Here is a 12,273-nt window from a genome sequence, read left to right on the forward strand (position 1 = left end):
GTTCCGGTAAATAATTTCAGTCGACGAATTATGGACATCATTTTCACTTCTGTGGCAATTATTTGCTACGTATGCAGTACACATCGTTTGCGATTTTGGGACAAAAACATTTCGACGTGAATGGCACATCTTTTCAGCGCAAGTACTTAAGCGTTTGCTAATATCGGAAACTTTGAAACTGCGCTGTTATTTTTGAGTTAATGCCGGTCCTGAATATCAGTTTGCTTTATTGATATCCATGATTGTCATTAACTGAAATTAAATACAAAACTTTTGTACACGCATTTCGAGTAAATAATAAACTCATTTTTTAAGGCTTCATGCAATTTTTTACTTTCTCTTATACATATTACATATAAAGTATAGTAGTCATCAAAAAATTCGAACTGGAGATTTTGACGAATCTCTACGTTTTAGACCACCCTGAGTTCGAAAAACACATTTTTGGAAAACGTCTGTCTGTCTTTCTGTGACAAAGATAACTCCAAAACGCTTTGAGCTAGATGGATGAAATTTGGTATCCAGTCTTTACACCAAATTTGTAAATTTCTCTCAAATTTTGAGCAAAATCCATTCAGAAGAAATCTGCCTGTTCTGCTGTTCGAATATAAGTTAACACGAAAACTACAAAACGAAGAAAACTAGATAGTTAAAATTCCGTGCACAGATTTAACATCTATAGCGAAGACGCCAATCAAATTTTGAGCCTAATCCAATGAGGGGTTGACAGTCTGTCGGTCTGTTCTTTCAGAAACATATAAACAGGGTAAATCAAAAACGCAATGAGTTAAATATATGTTATTTAGTATGAGGTTTGTGACTACTAGTGTAACTTTTTCATGAATTTTTATTTCAATCCATTGGGAAAAACATGTTTAAGGTTACGTGGATTCGATTTTTGGATTTTATTAACCACGTACCAAAGACTTATTACCACGTACTTATTATACCACGTACCAATTTAACCTTTTTTTCGTAAATTGTTAGATTAATAGCAAAAAGAACAGTCATATCTCGGAAACATTTATAAATTTGTTATAAAACATAATTTCTAGCATTTTTTTTATTTCCACCTGAAGATTTCCGGAATAATTCTGAAAAATTCAGTACGATGGGAGTAAGGAAATACTAATTTTTTGCATTACATAAAAATGTGTGCTATTATATATTATTTACTAAAAATACTTACGTTTACTAAAAATTATAATATTGTCTTTTCTTTCTATAGTGCCGTTTCAAATGATGAGTGCCAATTAAATGTCTGTCTGTAGTAAATTACAAAAGAATACCCATAAAACAAAGCAACTTAGTTATAAATAAAATTTTTATTTCACCAACAGTCGTTTATCTATGTTTAAAACTAAATTGCATTTAATTAAATTCATCGCCCAAAAATGATCGAATTATATTCTAGACTATTTAACATGCCGTAATCATATATTAATGTGCTATTTCCTACGTACTAAATGCAAATATAATCTATTAACAATAAATAACTCAGATTTTTTTTACTTTTTAATTACAATATCTATCTTCGTTTCCTTAATTAATAAGGTTTATTTTATATCTTTAACAATCTCTTAGAAGACGGTAATAATTATTCTTCCTGCACTAAAAGCATAGTTGGCCATAAACACGTAGAGGAAATTTTTAAACGAGCCATAAAATATAAAATTCCGCAAACGAAACGGTTTTCTTCACATTAATTATGAAATTATTCTGAAACCTTATTAAAATGCTTGTATTAAATATTCCATAAAGTCCCATATAATCACGAAATTTTAAATTTTATTCCTTGAGAATTGCGTAAACCGAACATGTTTTGAATATCAAAACGCTAAAAAGATATTCCGAACAATCCAAAACATTTATACTAGTTCAAACGACAAGAAATCTTTTTGAAAGCTAAATAGCTGAATTTATTCCTTATCAAATTTCGGCTTCGTTTCTGTACTTTTAATAAAAATGACCCAGAAATATAAGTAGCGATTCTAATCTCGGTGATAAACTATTGTCAGCTTCGAAACTGCGCTAGTTCTTTCCGTAATTTAAATATTCTAAAGCCCAAATAAATTAATTTTCTAGAAAAGATGCAATAGAATCATAATTTTCTGATCTTTGATTATTTTTTTAAGATTCTAGAATATAATTCTGCTCTTATAATAAATTATTTTTTTTATTTTATTAAGAATATCATTGAATCGTCTTAATTGGTATGTACAAAAAACAATTTGCAGACGATAATTTTCAAATGAAAGGATATAAACTTGAAAGTTGTGAGATATTTAAAGTTCAGAGATATTACTCGTAAATTACTTTATGCATGTAGCATCTGAATGAAGAGAAATTTCTAGAAAATATCTTGCTCAAATCACACTGTGCAGTTCGAAAATTAAGTATCGCTTCGATATCGTATTTTGAAAATACACTGATGTCCATAAATTAAAGATAATTCAGAGTCACGCTGAAATCGAACTCTAAAATGCATATATCACCCGTAAAATGACTACACACATCTTCAAAAATCATATGCAAATTGCAGGAAGCCATTAGATGACCCCGATAGTATGTCACAATGACGAGAGTGTAAGAGAGTGATGCATAAGGAATACAGGCAAAGAAGTATAATTGTTCGCAAGCGCTTTATAAGCCTTTCAGTGCAATAATCGCATAGTTATGACACAAAGGACGCATTTGGAGATTTTTTACGTGGTAGAATTATCGGTCGTCTGGAATGTGGGCGTACCCAGCTGGAAGTATCCGAGGAACTTGGAATCGCCCAGAGTGTCATCTCCAGGCTTTGGCAATGATTCCAAGATGACGGCAATGTGAATAGACGTTACAGCACAGGTCACCCCCGAATTACAACGCCGAATGAGGATCAGTATTTGGCAGTTACTGCCAAATGCAATCAGACCTGTCTCGTCAACTCTCTTCAGTCATTGGTACGACAGTTTTAAGGCAGACCGTATACAGAAGCTTAGGGCAGATTGGTCTATATGCTCGTAGGCCTGCCAGATGTGTTCCATTTACTGTAACTCACTGTCGCCTGCTGTTAGTCTGGAGTAGAGAGCATGCATTGTGGACACCGCAACAGAGGGCTTGTGTGATGTTTTCGACGAGTCCAGGGTTAGCTTGCAGTCTGATTCTCGCCAGACTTTCATATGGAGAGCGCCAGGTATCCGTTACCACCAAAAGAACATCACTGAACGACACCGTTACGGTGGTGCAGGATTGCTCGTTTGGGGAGGAATTATTCTGGGTTCCAGAACTGACCTGCATTTTCAAATTGGAACCATGGCAGGTCAAATTTATCGGGACGTCAATCTGGAACAACATGTACTTTTGTTTCGTGGCACCATGGGCGCAGAATTATGGATGACAACGTCCGTCCTCACCATGCAAACATCGTAAACGAATACCTTCGATCGGAGGATATCACCCGTATGGACTGACCAGCATTCTCACCAGACTTGAATCCAACAAAGCATGTGTAGGACGTTCTTGGCCGACGAGTTGCAGCCTGTCCGCCACCTCCTACATGTCTACCGAAACTTCGGAGAGCATTGCTTGATGAGTGGTGTAATATTCCCCAAGATCAAATCGATAATTTAATACTCAGCATACCTAGGCGTTGTACGGACTGTATTGCATTGTCTGGGAGACATACTCTGTATTAACTATCATACCAATCATGTAATATTAATTTTTGTAATTTTTTTTTTTTTTTTGGAATTTGAACCAAGGAGCAAAAAATCGCAATTTTTATTAATGATGTCAAACATATAGCATCTTTTTAGCTTTTTACCTTTTATTTAATAAATGGGCTTTACAAATAAGTCACATTTATTTTGCTTCTGTACTCTTGTACTCTTTCTTTTATTGAACTTGCATTATCCTTAATTTATGGACATGAGTATAAATTTATGAGTGGAAGAGGTTTCCATCTCTATTGAGAATATTTATCGAAGAATTTATTTTATAGGAATTAAAAAAAAAATTGAAGGAATATTATAAATTTTACCAAACTGCAAGCAGTTCAATATTTTTTTAATTTAGTGATCAGCTTATTCACCCATTTTATTGATTTTTTTTTTTTTTTTTTTTTTTTAGAATTTTAAACTTTCATTATGGAATGCATTCTTTAAAAAAATGTCACCCTGTTGTTTGACAAGACTGAAAAGGGTGAATTTAACTGGATCAGTCTAGTATAATTATTGCGCGTGTATATTATTACTAAATAAAAAATGAAAATGAAAGTAAGTTCAAAGAAAGTAATTCCCTGCTACGAGTCACGCCTGATATTCGGACTATCCATCTAATTAGATAGCAGGTGTGAATCACGGGTGAGTCACTCGGCAGTCAATGTGTTATGTCTATTTTCGCGCTCGATTAAAACTTTTGTTCGACACCTGTTTCTGTCACCTTGTTTAATTTTATTTCATCTGATTGAACTGACTTTTATTCAATTAAAGAAAAGTAATTTATACTTTTTTTTTCTTTTGTTATCCCTGGCCACATACATTCTAGCTATAATTTTCTTTTAAATTATGATTGATTTTTTTTAAAGTATTGATTTATTATGGGTTTATCATTGATAATTTATTATAATTGATAAGTTATTATTGTTATTGTAATACACTTAGACACAAAAATAAGCATGCTAAATAGAACTAACGATGGCCTTTGAAAAAATGTACAACTTGCGCCATCGAACGATCCAAATTAATAATTTTTGCCAATAACTATGAAATTAAAATTTATTTAAAAATAAAAAATATATAATGTATATAAATATTTTATTTTAAAAACAAGATTAACTTAAAATGACTTCCCTTTAAGTTTTGGGAATAAAATGAAGTTACAGGGTGCTAAAGCAGGTGAAAATGGTGGTTGATTTAACACGCAGAAGTTATTTCTTGCCAAAATTCGTCGCATCTTTAGTGCGTTTTGAGTATAAATTTAGTACAGACTTTTGTTTTAACAAAATTTTCACGCAATTTTTTTTTCCACCTTTTGATCTTCAGATACTTTTTCATCTTTCTCAGTAACATTCAACGATGGTTTATCATACTTTTTCAATAAACCCAGATGTTCTAGATGAATTTTGTCTTTCTGTATGTTTATAATCTTCTAAAACATCTCTTTTATCAAAAAAAAAAAAGGTTGTATTATAAGAAAACATTAAACATGACATGCTTAAATTCAACTTCCCATAAACTTGTTTCAATTAATGATATGCTTCAAGGCCTTTAACCTTTTCCCGAAATTTATTAACAGCTGTTTATACCATTTTTAAAAATTCGACATAAAAAAATTATAGTTCTCTTAGGAACATCCATCCGTATTGTTTGAGATAGTGAACAAATGCAATGAGGTTGTTGGAATTCCTGACCTAACTCTAATGATGTAGCCCTTTGCGCATGCGCTGGTGACGTCAAGATAATACCATGATCCCTCAAAGTTAAGTTTAGGTTTGAGTTTGGGTTTATGAAGCGTGTAAGATCGGAACCAAAGATGGCTGTATGTTTTATAAAGAATTCGTGCACGTAAAATGAAATATATGTAAATAATTATCTGTGCCTATGTTCTCGTCTAGCAAATAAAAGAAGATGATAAAAATGAGAGTGCCTGGATTAATGATTTCGATGTTTATGTGATCTAATTCATGTTGGAATACCTCGATTTTTTTGTTTTAGAAAATCAAGGAATGACAGGTAAGAATGTATTTTCTCTTACATTTTGATAAATTTGAATTTGGGGTTTAGAAATCCCAATATCTGACAACCCTTCCGGGATTTACATATATATAATTAACGTAAATAGATATAGAATTCGAGGTATTTGGAATTAGAATTTAGAAATTATTAGAAATGGATGTCGAAAGCATTAAAAAATTAAGAACTACGAGGAGTCATTTTACGACAGCATTAAATATAGCTTGTGAAATTTTGGAAAACAAAGTAGAGGACACAGATAGTTCTATTAGAACAAAAATATAAAGAATTAAATGATTTAGATACAAAGATTTTAGCTATTTTGCAAAGAGATGCAACGTGCACTCAAGAAAATTTTGATCTAGAATATGAAGCAATTACTGCTTAGATTCAGATAGATTTATAGAGACGAAACTAGAGAGAAGATTAAAAGCTTTAGAAAAACCTAAACCAGATGTTACTGTAATGAAAGAATCTGTCCATAGTACTAATCGTAAATTTAGTTTTCCAGAGCTGGAATTAAAACAATTTAATGGAAATATTAATGAATGGCTTCAATGGTGGGGGCAGTTTAAAAAGATTCATGAAAATGAAGATATTGTAGATGAGGACAAATTTCAGTATTTTTTGCAATCAACACAAAAGTGTTCGCCAGCTAGGCAATTCGTCAGCAGGAAAGATTCTACCAACAGGAAAAAATTATGAGGAAGTTGTCAAATGTTTAAAACAGGGCTTCAGAAGAGATAATTTGCTGATCGAAGTTTACTTTAGAGAGCTTCTTTCGGCGGTCATAAATAATGTGAATCCTCAAGGTCACAAGTATTCTCTAGTTAAACTGTACCATATTTTAGAAGGGCAGCCCAGAGCATTAAATCATTAGGAGTTGCAGAAGATAACTTTTCCAAGTACTATATCGCTATATCTTCTTGTAGAGTCATGTTTACCAAGCGATTTATGAGAGTTTACGAACGAAATCAAGCTGAATTAATTTCAGCAGAAAGTTCATGTGGTGATAAGTTGACTCATCTTTTAAACTTTCCTAAAAAGGAAATCCAATCGGAACAAAAATTGATTATTGCGCGTTCTTCTTTCGATTTCGAAAAACATAATTAAAAAAAAAAAAAAAAACTCTGAATCATCATATTCGTGAAAAAGTAAATAGGCCATCTGGTTTTGATTTATTTAAAAATTGGGGAAGAAATTCGTATCCGGATGATTTTAAAAAAATAAGGAATGCGCTTTTTGTGATAAATTGCATGACTCAGACTGTAGATTTGGGAAGGGTTTAATATATGGAAAAAAAAAAAAAAAGAAGGAAATTCTTTCAAACCGTGGGATTTGTTTTCGATGCTTAAATTCTAAATACAGACATATTGCGCGTTTCTGTAAGCAAACAATTAATTGCCCTAAATGTAGTGGGAAACATTTACCTATCATGTGTAATGCGAATGATGAATGCGCCAGTAAGAGAAATAATGAAAAAATTGTTGCAGATAGCTCTTTAACTAATAAAACATCCTTATGTCAAGTTTATTTACAAACATTAGTAGTTAAAATTCGTGGGAACGGTGAAACTAAATTAATTCGTTATCCCTATGATACAGGGTCTCTAAGATCCTACATATCAAAATACGCTGTAGAAAGAATGATATATGAAGTTATCGGTAAGGAATCTATTTTGCATTCTTTATTTGGCAGGGTTGAAAAAGCGGAAAAGCATAAAAAGTATCTGGTACGCTTAAGTAATGTAGATAATAATTACTATTGTAATATTGAGGTGTTAGGTCAGGAAAAGATTTGTTCTAGAGTAAAATTGTCTTCCTATATGAGAGAACTTAAATCTAATAAAATATTTTTAACTGATGTAGTGCATGCTTATATGACCAATTATTGTGTCAGTTTTCTCCGTTAGAGATTCATTTGTTAATTTGGGCTGACATCGCTTGTAAACTGCCCACAGGAGAGGTAAAGCAACTTAGTTCAGGAGTAGTATGTGTAGGAACTAAATTAGGCTGGACGCTGATGGGTAAGATAAATGAGATAGATATGAATGACAATACGTCTACATTTCAGTACGTAGGAAAATTTCATGATCATTCAGAGTGAAGTTTAGGTTTGAGTTTGGGTTTATGAAGCGTTTAAGAACGGAACCAAAGATGGTTGTATGTTTTACAAGAATTCGTGCACGTAAAATGAAATATATGTAAATATTTGTAAATAATTATTTGTCTTTGTCCTCGTCCAGCAAATAAAAGAAGATGATAAAAATGAGAGTGCCTGGATTAATGATTTCGATGTTTATGTGATCTAATTCGTGTTGAAATACCTCGATTCTTCTGTTTCAGAAGTTCCCGGAATGATAGGTAAGAAGTGTATTTTCTCTTACATTTTGATAAATTTGAATTTGGGGCTTAGAAATCCCAACAGAGGTTTTGGCAGGGCATTAGCTGTTAGTTAAGGTGTATCGAGAGCGATAGCACAGATGGTACTAGTCTCAAAAATTCTTTGATACACAATGCATATTGCAAATTATTATGACAAATTTAATGCCTTTATTCTTGCTTATATGTGATGTAATGTAACTGCGTTTCAATTATCTGAAGTTCTGTGTTAAATCTTATTATTGCCAAATCAGTAGAGATCGAGTGCATTGTTTAGTTAATTTTAAATAAAAAAAATTACTGATGTTTTTGCGAATCTACCAGAAGTGACAATTAAATGTAGAATACTGGGGTTTTTTTATTACTATTTGTATTGTTCGATACAATATGACATAAATTGCTTTTCTTTTTTTCGAAATTTCATCTTAATATTACTTGCGGTTTATGTCCGATGGGCAGTGTATCATTATAATGATATCTGTAAGACTTCACCGGCATTGTTTAACATTAAAATCTGCCCTGTTTGTCTAACACACGTTCTTCTTAAATTCTTTCTTGTTTACTAATATGCAGCATTTTAAAGGAATGGTTTCCAAGAAAAGTCTGTTTTCTTTCGTTGGAGAGTCAATTTCTTATTGAGATATTCTTACTTTTTATTTTGTAGTGTAAATAGATTTGTCAAAGTAGGAAGGTATGTTAGATATTTTAAATAAGTCGTATTGTAAATGCTAAACGTTAAAAATCTTGGAGATAAGATTTCTTAACAAACAGAATTACCTCTGACAAACATAATTATGCAATTAAAACTTTGGCCTTCAAAATTTCAGCGACTTGAATATTGGTGATTGAGATAACTTTATTGATCAAAACACCATTCATAAGTTCTATAGAATCTTAATGATATTAATTCATTATCGCGCGACACACGTTAAATGCTGCATGCCAATCTAATTTTGAAATCCATCGTGAATAGAACTGAAGAAAAGGGGAATCGAATTTTCAATATTCCTTCAGATAACATGCAGTTATATCTCAAATGACATATGGTTACATTTTAATGCAATCTTACATCCCTTTATTCCATTAGATACTATTCCTTTTATTTGCTACTAATTAATATATTTTGATTATAGTACTTAAATGTATTTTACTTATGAGTACAATTGGATTAATTAACCAGTTGAGTAATGAAGAAGTTAAGATGTGTTCAGAAAAAAAAAGTTTTTAATTCTGTCAAGAATAAATAAGGAAATTCATTTAAAAAAATGATTTTTAATAAAACCAATATATTTGTATTTTGTGAATATAGAATAAAAAATCCTTGAACCGGAAAAAATTAATTGATTCTGTGACTTCACAAGTTTAAAAAAATTACTATAACAATTCAGTAATCTGACAACAGTATCGAAATTTTCCCCAATTTTCTCAAAATGTTGATATTCCACTTATATTTTGGGATGAAACATTTCCTTTGAACAATCGTGCTGCCATCTGCAGCTAAAAATTATTATTATTTTGTCGATCAAAAATATTTGCACCAGAAGGAAAAAAAGTTTTTAAACGAAAAAACTATTTTCTATGAAAAGGTTTCGTTATTTAAAGGAATTATGCTTCTAAATATCTTAGAACATTTTATAATATTTTTTATTTATTGCATAATTTAATTATTTACTTGTTCATAACTAATGAGATATAGTGGCAGAAAAAATGAAGGCACGAACACTTTTATCGCATTCGTTATTTTCAAATACATTTTGCCTATATAAATGTTATTTATATTAATTCTTACTAACGATTAAGTTTTCATACATTCGAGTAATTTATACTTTTAATTAATTTATTTTGCCCGTTTTATTTTATATATTCAAAAAAACTTTCATCTTATTTGGAATTTTATATTTTGTACATTTTAAAATCGAAATGTTTTAATATTTTTCTGCCAAAACGTGAAGTACTAAGAAGATATCTTTAATTTTAGCAAGATTTCCAAAATTTTAATTGAATGAATATTCGGCCAAAATTAGATTTGATTCAATTGTTTTATCTTCGTATAACTTGATTGTATCAACAATTGCATTCTATACTAAACAATTTTTAAATTACACAATTTATAAAAAGAATGTCATCCTGTTAACTTTAACATATTAATAAAAACGAAAGTGAATGTTTTGCATTTTAAATAGTGTTCGAAGAAAGCAATTAAAAAAAAACGAAGAAGAAAAAGAAGGAAAGAAAGGGAACATAGTTTTAATATTGAAAGAAAAAAAACCTTCGAATGAACGTTTTGATAAAACAATAAAATCATTTGAATTTCATCAATGAAAAAATCATTGTTACAAATTATAATTAAATTAATTTTGAATTAATCTTAGAACATTTTATAATATTTTATTATTTATTGCATAGTTTAATTATTTATTTGTTCATAACTAATGAGATATAATGGCAGAAAAAATAAAGGCTCTAACACTTTTATCTCATTCGTTTTTTCTTTGATTTTTTTAAATCAAAGAAAAATTATATGGAAATAAAATTGGTATTACTGATAAGTTTTTTTTTTTTTTAATTTTTTAAAGTGGCTTAAATATGGTTTTTATCGGGTAATGGTATGCTCAGAAGCTATTGAAGAAAAACGTTAAACTTTGCATAATTTTTAATTTAATAGAATTCTAATTAAAAATTTGAAACCCATTTTAGTGAGCTTCTACTCATTAATAGAAAGAATCTTACCAAAGAGGTAAAACTTTAGTAATTCTGGGTCTGATCTGTAGAGTGTATTTTATGCTTAATGAATCGTGTAGTTAACAGAAAATATTCCAGCATAATAACATTATGATGTTAGAGGCAGCGAAATTTAGCGGGAAACATGATATAGAAAATATTCCATATGGAAATAACATTAAACATCACTTTACACTATCATTTAATATTTTAGTCCACATAACTGTATAAATCTGAAAACTCTATGTTTAATTGGCTTTGCTTTGGTTCTTTTTAATTTCGAAAGGCAATTTTGAATTGGCCTAACTGGCTAGATAAAAGATATTCGGCGTATCGTTTTATTCTAGATCTGCATCTATCTGGTCGATCGCATGTGTACAGGATAAATCAAAAACGTAATATGCTAGAAAATAAATTTGTTATGGTTTTGACCTTGTCACCAAAATTATAAATTTGCATCAAATGGAAAAAGTTCGTAATATTTATTTGATTCTCTTCTTTAAATAACGATTTTTTTTTTTTTTTTTTTTTTTTTTCTTTCTTTAGCGTCATAGAGAAAATGAGAGAATAACTTTTTTCGTCTTTTACCTGTCAATAAACAGTCTATATATTTGCATTCAATTTAATTGGTTCTATTTGATGATAAATCAATCTATCCATAGGTGGCTACCTAAGGTTCTTGGACTAAAAGCCTTTTAAAAAAAACTGCCTTATTATTCTTCGTATAATAAACTGTGTTGTAGTAGACTACAAAACTTGTTAAATTTTCTGTTGTGTGTGTGTGTGTGTTTTCATTCGGGAAAAAATGGTGTATATTTCTTGAATTATCAATGTAACTAATAGAATTTTTGTTCCCTTTCTAGGAAAATCCAAATCTCCTAAAACTTTATCAATTTAGGGAATTAGAAAAATAACAAGTGAAAAAAAATCCAATTTATTCCAATTTTAATTGGAGGGGGGGGGAACGGTTGAAAAAATATCAAATGGCGGCAATAAGCATCTATTTTATTTGCTTAGTATATAAAATGTAAAAATGATTCCACGCGATATCAATAACCATTTACAGTGAATATTTTAAATATATAGTTATTTTTTTATATATGTTGCTGTAATGATGTTTAAAGAGCGTAAAGTTGAATCACCATGCGATAGAAGGTAAGAATCTCTATAATAAAAAAATTAAAAAAGATATCATTATATGTTTATTATTAATTAATTTAATTAGTTAAGATTTCCATAGAAGCGAAAAAAACAAGGTTCCACCGAGATTTGAACTCGGATCGCTGGATTCAGAGTCCAGAGTGCTAACCATTACACCATGGAACCTTTGCTTCCCATGCCGGGAATCGAACCCGGGCCGCCTGGGTGAAAGCCAGGAATCCTAACCACTAGACCACATGGGACTGACAGCCTTGCAACAGCACTGATTAAGGTACGGTTTTCCTGTGCTGGTA

The 12,273-nt window shown here is 30.6% G+C and overlaps 2 non-coding genes across 2 annotated transcripts; both read right to left on the reverse strand.

Annotated features, from left to right (window-relative positions):
• Positions 1 to 12,073: 12,073 nt before the first annotated feature.
• Trnaq-cug (transfer RNA glutamine (anticodon CUG)) lies at positions 12,074 to 12,145 on the reverse strand. Its single transcript has one exon. It is a non-coding gene; the product is annotated as a tRNA-Gln (tRNA).
• Positions 12,146 to 12,150: 5 nt separating this feature from the next.
• Positions 12,151 to 12,222, reverse strand: Trnae-uuc (transfer RNA glutamic acid (anticodon UUC)). The gene has a single exon. It is a non-coding gene; the product is annotated as a tRNA-Glu (tRNA).
• Positions 12,223 to 12,273: the final 51 nt, after the last annotated feature.

This window comes from Argiope bruennichi, chromosome 8 (genome assembly GCF_947563725.1).
Source record: "Argiope bruennichi chromosome 8, qqArgBrue1.1, whole genome shotgun sequence".
Taxonomy (NCBI): Eukaryota; Metazoa; Arthropoda; class Arachnida; order Araneae; family Araneidae; genus Argiope; species Argiope bruennichi.